Genomic DNA, 9824 nt, shown 5'->3' on the forward strand with positions numbered 1-9824 from the left:
TATTTATTCCTTGGATTGGTAATATAGTGAAATGATTAGGGCAGGGTTTTGAAAGCAGAGAGATCTGGGTTCAAATCCTGGTGTGGGCTGTAGATGTTGGGGGCAATGGCCTTAAATCCTCTGACTTTCCAGTGATTTTTAAATGAGTAAAATAACCCTTACTTTGTGGAATGTTGCAAAGATTAGAGAGGATGTATATAAAATGTTTACCTATCACAGTGCTTGATATGTAGAAGATGAATTCTAAAATTACGCTGACCCATTTTGCCCATTGTGGCTTTAGAATAGAAAAGTATGCTCATACATTAGAATTGTGCACCTAGAGCTAAGTGACTCCAGCCCTGTGGAACCCTTCAATGCCAAAATGGCATGTAGGACTAGATAGATGAATGTCACCTGACCCTGACTGTCTATTAAAACTCACTGTGTTGGGCCAGGAATGGTGGCTCACGCCTGTAATCCCAGCACTTTGGGAGGCCGAGGCAGGCGGATCACGAGGTCAGGAGATCGAGACCATCCTGGCTAACATGGTGAAACTCCGTCTCTACTAAAAATATAAAAAATTAGCTGGGCGTGGTGGCGGGCGCCTGTAGTCCCAGCTACTAGGGAAGCTGAGGCAGGAGAATGGCGTGAACCCGGGAGGCGGAGCTTGCAGTGAGCCGAGACTGCACCACCACACTCCAGCCTGGGTGACAGAGCGAGACTCCGTCAAAACAAACAAACAAACAAACAAAAAACAAAAAAACCCAACCAAACAAAAAAAAAAACCACCTCACTGTATTTTATTATTATTATTTTCGAGATGGAGTCTTACTCTGTCGCCCAGGCTGGAGTGCAGTGGGGCGCAATCTCGGCTCACTGCAACCTCTCCCTCCCAGGTTCAAGGGATTCTCCTGCCTCAACCTCCTGAGTAGCTAGGATTACAGGCACCTGCCACCACGCCCAGCTAATTTTTTGTATTTTTAATAGAGATGGGGTTTTGCCATGTTGGCCAGCCTGGTCTCCAACTCCTGACCTCAGGTGAACCACCCGCCTCGACCTCCCAGAATGCTGGGATTACAGGCATGAGCTACCGGGCCTGGCCAAATCTGAAATACGTTTGATGCCAGGGTAGCCTTAGTGGAGTGAGACTCTTATTAACAATGACAGTATTTGAAAAATATGAGATATACAATCATCAGAATTGAATGACCTTTCTAAGGAATGGCTTTATCCTGATTAAGTAATGATCAGAGTCGGCAAGGTGGCTCACGCCTGTAATCCCAGCACTTGGGGAGGCTGAGGTGGGCGGATCACTTGAGGTCAGGAGTTCAAAACCAGCCTGGCCAACATAGTGAAATACCGTCTCTACCAAAAATACAAAAAAGTACCGGGTATGGTGGCGCATGCCTGTAATTCCAGCTGCTCGGGAGGCTGAGGCAGGAGAATTGCTTGAACCCCGGAGGTGGAGGTTGCAGTGAGCCAAGGTCGCACCACTGCACTATAGTCTGGGTGAGAGCGAGACTCCGTATCAAAAAAAAAAAAAAACAAATCCTATTATAACATCTGTGAATGGAATAATTTGTAGACTCTTGGCATTCAAGAATTCGATGTTAGCTTTCTCAACTATTTATGAACCATAAAGGTTCATGATGCCTATGTTCTGTTGAGACGGAAACTTGAACGCTGTGTGCGGTGGAGGCGAGGTTGAGGACGTCGCTTGGCGGATGAGTAAGCCTCACCCATCTGGACAGCAGCATTTACACTTCAACTTCACTTTTAACTTCATATTTGCTGCTTGTTGTTGTTTACGTGGTAACTAGCGTGAATGATTCACATACACACATACGTATTCTTTGTCTCTTTGTGAAATATTACACCAAGGAGAAAACACCATTATGAAGCTAGTGATAGTAAAGTAGTCCCGAGTGCTCTTCAGTGGAAATGTGGGAAGTTTATGGAAGAAGCTCTGTGTCATAGTGATAGCCGTAAACTTTGGAATATGCAAAGATCTTGAAATATATCTCTCACTTATACCAGGTATTTTTGTACAGTAGAGAATCGAATTTTGAGCTTATGAGAGCTGGTAGCATTGGATTATTTCACTTTATGTCTATCAATCCATTCATGGGTTTTTTGTTTTTGTTTTTTTTTTTTGAGACGGAGTCTGGCTCTGTTGCCCAGGCTGGAGTGCAGTGGCCCGATCTGTCTCACTGCAAGCTCCACCTCCCGGGTTCACGCCATTCTCCTGCCTCAGCCTCAGGAGTAGATGGGACTACAGGCGCCTGCCACCACGCCCTGCTAATTTTTTGTATTTTTAGTAGAGATGGGGTTGCACCGAGTTAGCCAGGATGGTCTCGATCTACTGACCTCGTGATCTGCCCGCCTCGGCCTCCCAAAAGTGCTGGGATTACAGGTGTGAGCCACCGCGCCCGGCCACTATTCATGGGGTATTTTAAGATTTCATGCCAAAGCTCCATTTGTCTCAGATGGTACAATTGTCTGCCGTGTTGAAATAGGTGGCAACGCAAATTAATATTATCCTGAAACAAGACTTCATTTATTTTATTTTTTATTTTTAAAATTTTTTAAAATTTACTTTAAGTTCTGGGATACATGTGCAGAACGTGCAGGTTTGTTACATGGGTATACCATGCCATGGGTCTACCGTGCCATGGTGGTTTGCTGCACCTATGGACCTGTCATCTAGGTTTTAAGCCCTGCATGCATTAAGTATTTGTCCTAATGCTATCCCTCCTCTTGCCCACCATCCCTTGACAGGCTCTGGTATGTGATGTTCCCCTCCCTGTGCCCATGTGTTCTCATTGTTCAACTCTCACTTATGAGTGAGAACATGCGGTGTTTGGTTTTCTGTTCCTGTGTTGATTTGCTGAGATGATGGTTTCTAGCTTCATCCATGTCCCTGAAAATGACACGAACTCATTCTTTTTTATGGCTGCATAGTATTCCATGGTGTATATGTGCCACATTTTCTTTATGCAGTCTGTCTTTGATAGGTATTTGGGTTGGTTCCAAGTTTTTGCTATTGTAAATAGTGCTGCAATAAACATGTGTGCATGTGTCTTTATAGTAGAATGATTTACAATCCTTTGGGTATATAGCCAGTAATGGGATTGCTCGGTCAAATGGTATTTCTGGTTCTAAAAGTCTTAAAATATCCTCTAAAGTAGATTTCAAAATACAACATACATGAGTCTGCAGGAGACCTGCCCAGAGAAGGCATCTGTAATTTATAGGAAGATGATACTGACACTAGCTTAACCATGCATTTCACACACCTCAGTTACAGTGAAAACCCAATTTGGTGCAAAAAGTGGGAAATAAATGGAGGCGTGTCTGCTTTACGAGACTTTGATTTATGTAAATAGAAAATGGTTTTATTACATGTAAAATATAATTTGAATTGGTCACTGTGAGGAATCACCGCACAGTTTTCCATAATGATTGAACTAATTTACACTCCCACCAACAGTGTAAAAGCGTGCCTGTATCTCCACATCCTTTCCAGCATCTGTTGTTTCCTGACTTTTTAATGATCACCATTCTAACTGGCGTGAGATGGTATCTCATTGTGGTTTTGATTTGCATTTCTCTAATGAGCACTGATGATGAGCTTTTTTTCATATGTTTGTTGGCCGCATAAATATCTTCTTTTGAGAAGTGTCTGTTCATATCCTTCACCCTCTTTTTGACGGGGTTGTTTTTTTTTCTTATACATTTGTTTAAATTCCTTGTAGATTCTGGATATTAGACCTTTGTCAGATGGATAGATTGCAAACATTTTCTACCATTCTGTAGGTTGCCTGTTCACTCTGATGATATTTTTTTTTTGCTGTGCAGAAGCTCTTTACTTTAAGTGTTTATTTTAACATTTGTGTAATAATGTCCAGTTTTACCAAACAGAATGATCTACATAGGAGCTTTTATTTTATTTTATTTTATTTTTGAGACAGAGTCTCACTCTGTCACCCAGGCTGGAGTGCAGTGGCGCGATCTCGGCTCACTGCAAGCTCCGCCTCCCGGGTTCACGCCATTCTCCTGCCTCAGACTCTCCAAGTAGCTGGGACTACAGGTGCTCGCCACCACGCCCGGCTAATTTTTTTGTATTTTTAGTAGAGACAGGGACGGTTTCACCGTGGTCTCGATCTCCTGACCTCGTGATCCGCCTGCCTCGGCCTCCCAAAGTGCTGGGATTACAAGTGTGAGCCACCGCGCCCGGCCTACATAGGAGCTTTTATGCAGAACTCATTGTTCTTCACTAAGAGCTTGTTAGTCCAGTAGTAAAATCAAATCCATCTTCGGTTGCTATGTGGCTTTGTTAAACAGTTAAACTTGAGTTGAAGATGCTCTGCCGTAGGGAGGAATTTTCGCTCCCCAGATGTGTTTGTATAATATAATGTATTTTTCCCCTTTCCCCTGTGGAAACTTTGTGGAAAGATTACTTCAGTGTTAACCCTGATTGACATTTTAGTAATCGAACAAGTGTCTGTTACTCCTTTATTCATTCATTTATCAACTGCTTAATGGGTGTTTTCTGGGTGCCAGACACTGCATTAGACTCTGGGGAATCAAAGATGAATCACACTTAGTCTCTACCCCCTGGGAATTCATTCTGGTTAGATAAATTGTAAACAAATAATTATGATCCTATGGGATATTTTTAAAGTATGAAATGAGATAATGTGTGTGAAAAAAACTTTGTAAGCTTTACACATTTAAGATTTTTTCTCCAGTGCATAGCATGATGCCTGACATATTTTAACTGCTCGTTATACTCTTGAATGAACTGGTGAAGAGCCAAGAGTTATGAGAGCATAATACTAGAGTGTAGATGGATTAGTTCTGCCTGGATGGACAGGAGGGATTCGGAGGCTTCCAAGAATATAACTTTTGAACTGGACTTGGAAATATAAGTTATGTTAAGAATCGAGAAAGGAGGTTCTGGGGGGGCAGCTATCAGTTGTTAAAGTGCCTGGATTTAGATGAACCACATATCTACAGGCTTATGCAGGTTACATATGATTTTGAGCCTTATGACAGGTCCATGAAGTGAGTTCATATAACCAAGAGAAGCCTTGAACAGGACCTGGGTTCTGGGTGTAAGACACAGCATCTGGCCAGTTTATTCTTTACAGTTTCACGAATGTTATGGTTGCTAATATTATTGTATTTTTATTATTATATTTGTGAAAGCATGGTTTTCTGAGTTACAAGTATATGAAAGACAAATGTATACATGTAATAAAATGTATAGTTTTCTTTTTTTCTTTTTCTTTTTTTTTTTGAGACAGAGTCTCGCTGGGTCCCAGGCTGGAGTGCAGTGGCATGATCTTGGCTCACTGCAATCTCTGCCTCCGAGGTTCAAGCTATTTTCCTGCCTGAGCCTCCCAAGGAGCTGGGATTACAGGTGCCTGCCACCATACCTGGCTAATTTTTGTATTTTTAGTAGAGCGGAGATTTCACCATGTTGGCCAGGCTGGTCTCGAACTCCTGACCTTGTGATCTGCCCGCCTCGACCTCCCAAAGTGCTGGCATTATAAACGTGAGCCACTGCGCCCAGCCATAGTTTTCTTATTTCTGTAAAGCAGGTTAGCTTGTATTGATACGTGAGGAGGTTTTTTTCAGAGGTTTCAGAAACAAGCTAGAAAATGCTTCCATAATATTTCATAGATTCTTTATGATTCAAGCAGTTTTTCAGGATTTTCAGTCCATTTAAACCATTTATCTAACAAACATTAAGTAGAAACTATGAGCTCTACAGTCTCTTGTAAGCTTTCTTTTTCTGTTATAGTTGAGCAAATTGGTTGACATATTTATTTATTTATTTATTTATTTATTTTTGAGTCAGAGTCTCGCTCTGTTGCCCAGGCTGGAGTGCAGTGGCACGATCTCAGCTCACTGCAAGCTCCACCTCCCCAGTTCACACCATTCTCCTGCCTCAGCCTCCCGAATAGCTGGGACTGCAGGCACCTGCCACCACGCCCGGCTAGTTTTTTTGTAGTTTTAGTAGAGACGGGGTTTCACCGTGTTAGCCAGAATGGTCTCGATCTCCTGACCTCGTGATCCGCCTGCCTTGACCTCCCAATGTGCTGGGATTACAGGTGTGAGTCACCGCGCCCGGCCCAGATGTAGCTCTTACGTTTAGGTCTTTGATCCGTTTTGAGTCAATTTTTGTGTGCAGTGTAAGATAAGTGTCCACCTACATTCTTTTGCATGTAGATAATGCAGTTTTCCCAACATTATTTGTTGAAAAGAGTCTCTTTCCCACTAAATGATCCTGGCACTTTTGTTGAAAATCACTTCACCATATAAGCGAGAGTTTATTTCTGAACTCTCTATTCTCTTTCAGTGCTCTGTTTTTATGCCAGTACAACACTGCTTTTTTGTTTTTTTTTTTTTTTTTTTTTTAAGGTGGAGTTTCACTCTTGTTGCCCAGGCTGGAGTGTAGTGGCCTGATCTTGGCTCACTGCAACCTCTGCCTCCTGGGTTAAAGCGATTCTCCTGCCTCAGCCTCCCGAGTAGCTGGGATTATAGGCATGTGCCACCATGCCTGGCTAATTTTTGTATTTTTAGTAGGGATGGGGTTTCTTTATGTTGGTTAGGCTGGTCTCAAACTCCCGACCTCAGGTGATCCGTCCGCCTCAGCCTCCCAAAGTGCTGGGATTACAGGCGTGAGCCACCAAGCCTGGCAACACTATTTTGATTACTGTAGCTTTGTAGTAAGTTTTGAAATCAGGAAGTGTGATGTCTTCAAATTTATTCTTCTTTTGCAAGATTGTTTTGACTATTTGAGGTCCCTTGAGATTCTACATGAGTTTTAGAATGTATTTTTTTTAATTTCTGCAAGAAGCATTCTTGGGATTTTGATAGGAATTTTACTGAATGTGTAGATTGCTTTGGAGTAGTAACATCTTAGCAACATTAAGGTGTTGCAATCCAAGAACATGAAATGTCTTTCCATTTATTTGTGTTGTCTTCAGTTTATTTCAGTAAAGTTCTGTGATTTTTCTATGTACAAGCCCTGCATTTTCTTCATTGCTGACATATATATTTGCTTTTTTTTTTTCTTCCTGAGATGGAGTTTCACTCTTGTTGCCCAGGCTGGAGTGCAGTGGCACGATCTTGGCTCACCGCAACCTCTGCCTCCTGGGTTGAAGCAATTCTCCTGCCTTAGCTTCCCGAGTAGCTGGGATTGCAGGCATGCACCACCACACCCGGCTAATTTTGTATTTTTTAGTATAGATGGGGTTTCTCCATGTTGGTCAGGCTGGTCTTGAACTCCCGACCTCAGGTTCCTGGTGCTTCCTATTGCACCATCTTCATCTTCCCAGAATCCTCTCCCTTCCTGTTGTGCTTTTATAGCCACACCTGCTTTCCTCCTGCCGCCAGACTTAGTCGTAACCGCTAATGTATTCTTCATTTTGGTGATTTTGTTATCTCAAGGATGTTATGTAAATGGGATGATAGAACTTGTAATTTTCTGGAGGCCAGGTGCCTGGCTCACGCCTGCAATCCCAGCACCTTGGGAGGCTGAGGCGGGTGTGTCACTTGAGGTCAGGAGTTGGAAACCAGCCTGGCCAACATGGTGAAACTCTGTCTCTATTGAAAATACAAAAATTAGCCAGGTGTGGGGGCACACACCTGTAATCCCAGCTGCTTGGGAGGCTGAGACATGAGAATTGCTTGAACCCAGGAGGCGGAGGTTGCAGTGAGCCGAGATTGCACCACTGCACTCCACCCTGGGTGACAGAGTGAGACTCTGGTCTAAAAACAAAACAAAACAAAACAACACAACATGTACTTTTCTGGGATTGAGTTTTTTACACTAAGTTTAATTCCTTGGAGATTCCTCCGGGTTGTTGCATAGTGTTTGTTACAGTTATACTGCATTTTGTTTAATTACTTATTTGCTGAAAGATAATCTCTGTTATTTCCACTTGTAGATTATTATGAATAAAACTGTTATAAACATTACACAGGTTTTCATGTGAACATAAGTCTTCATTTAGTAATGTTGATAGGTGGGTAGAGTGATATCTCATTGTGTGTATTATTATTATTATTATTATTTGAGACAGGGTCTTGCTCTGTTACCTAAGCTTTGAAGGGCAGTGTCATGATCATGTCTCATTGCCACCTTAACCCTCTGAGTAGCTGGGACTATGGGTGTGTGCCACTACACCCAGCCAATGTTTTCAGAAATATGTTTTTGAAGAGATGGGGTCTTGCTATGTTGCTCAGGCTGGTTTTGAACTTCTGAGCTCAAGTCGTGCTCCAGACTGGTCTCCTAAAGTGCTGGGATTACAGGCCACTACACACACCTCATTGTGTTTTTAATATGTATTTACTTAGTGGCTAATGATGTTGACCATCTTTTCAGGTGCTTATCTGTTATCTTTTTTTTAAAATATGGAACACTTCAAGAATTTGCATGTCATCACTGTGCAGGGAGCATGCTAATCTTCTCTGTATTGATTCAATTTTGGTATATATGCTGCTGAGACAAGCAGTAGTACCTTTGTATATGCTCTGTTCATCACTTTTGGCTATTTTCTTTTTTTGAGACAGAGTCTCCCTATCTCTACTAAAAAAGAATACAAAAATTAGCCAGGCATGGTGGCACATGCCTGTAGTCCCAGCTACTTGGGAGGCTGAGGCAGAAAGAATTGCTTGAACCCAGGAAGCGGAGGTTGCAGTGAGCTGAGATTGCACCACTGTACTCCAGCCTGAGCGACAGAGTGAGATTCTGTCAAAAAAAAAAAAAAAAAAAAAAAGGTATTCCACTCTTGGTGGGTGGAATGTCCTGTAAATGTCCATGGATCCAGTTACTTCATGGGGTTGAAGTAAATATTCTTGCTGTGATCATATGTGTAGTTTTAACAGTTGTTACAGAGAAATACTGAAGTCTCTATAGTGGATTTGCTGCTCATTTCTTCATTCTGTGCCATCAGGTTTTCTTTCACAGATTTCGTAGTCTTGTTTTTTGGTGCATACACATTTAGGAATGTTATGTCCTCTTGGTGGATTGACCCCTCTCTCAATAAATAATTTCCTTCTTAGTCTCTAGTACTTTTTCTTTGCTCGGAAGTATACCATTTCTGATATTAATATAGTCATCCAGCTTTTCCTTAGTTTTGCATCATATACCTTTTGAATTTTTTTTTTTTTGCTTTCAACGTGCTTAGATTGTTATATTCAAGTAAATTTCTTGTACACAAAATAGTGTTAGGTTATGTTTTCTTTCTTTGTCTTTTTTTTTTTTTTTGAGATGGAATCTTGCACTGTCTCCTGGGCTGGAGTGCAATGGTGTCATCTTGGTTCACTGCAACCTCCACCTCCCGGGTTGAACCGATTCTCGTGCCTCAGCCTCCTGAGTAGCTGGGATTACAGGCGCCCGCCACCATGCCTGGTTAATTTTTTGTATTTTTAGTAGAGACTTGGGTTTCACTATGTTGACCAAGCTGGTCTCGAACACTTGACCTCTTGATCTGCCTTCCTCGGCCTCCCAAAGTGCTGGGATTACAGGGGTGAGACACCATGCCTGGTCTTTTCTTTTTTTTTTTTTTGAGACATGGTCTTGCTCTGTCACCCAGGCTGGGTTGCAGTGGCACAATCATGGTTTACTGCAGCCCGGACGTCCTTGGCTCAAACAATTCCCCCACCTGAGCCTCCCAAGTAACTGGGACCACACATGTGCACCATCACACCTGGCTAATTTTTTAATTATTTGTAGGGACGAGGTCTTGTTATGTTGCCCAGCCTGGTCTCGAACTCATGGGTTCAAGAGACCCTTCTGTCATGGCCTCCCAAAGTGCTGGCATTAT

The 9824-nt window shown here is 42.4% G+C and overlaps 1 non-coding gene across 1 annotated transcript; it reads right to left on the reverse strand.

The window, feature by feature from the left end:
• Positions 1-8403: 8403 nt before the first annotated feature.
• Positions 8404-8510, reverse strand: LOC115833553. Its single transcript, XR_004028947.1, has one exon. It is a non-coding gene; the product is annotated as a U6 spliceosomal RNA (small nuclear RNA).
• Positions 8511-9824: the final 1314 nt, after the last annotated feature.

Source organism: Nomascus leucogenys, unplaced genomic scaffold (assembly GCF_006542625.1).
Source record: "Nomascus leucogenys isolate Asia unplaced genomic scaffold, Asia_NLE_v1 Super-Scaffold_249, whole genome shotgun sequence".
Taxonomy (NCBI): domain Eukaryota; kingdom Metazoa; phylum Chordata; class Mammalia; order Primates; family Hylobatidae; genus Nomascus; species Nomascus leucogenys.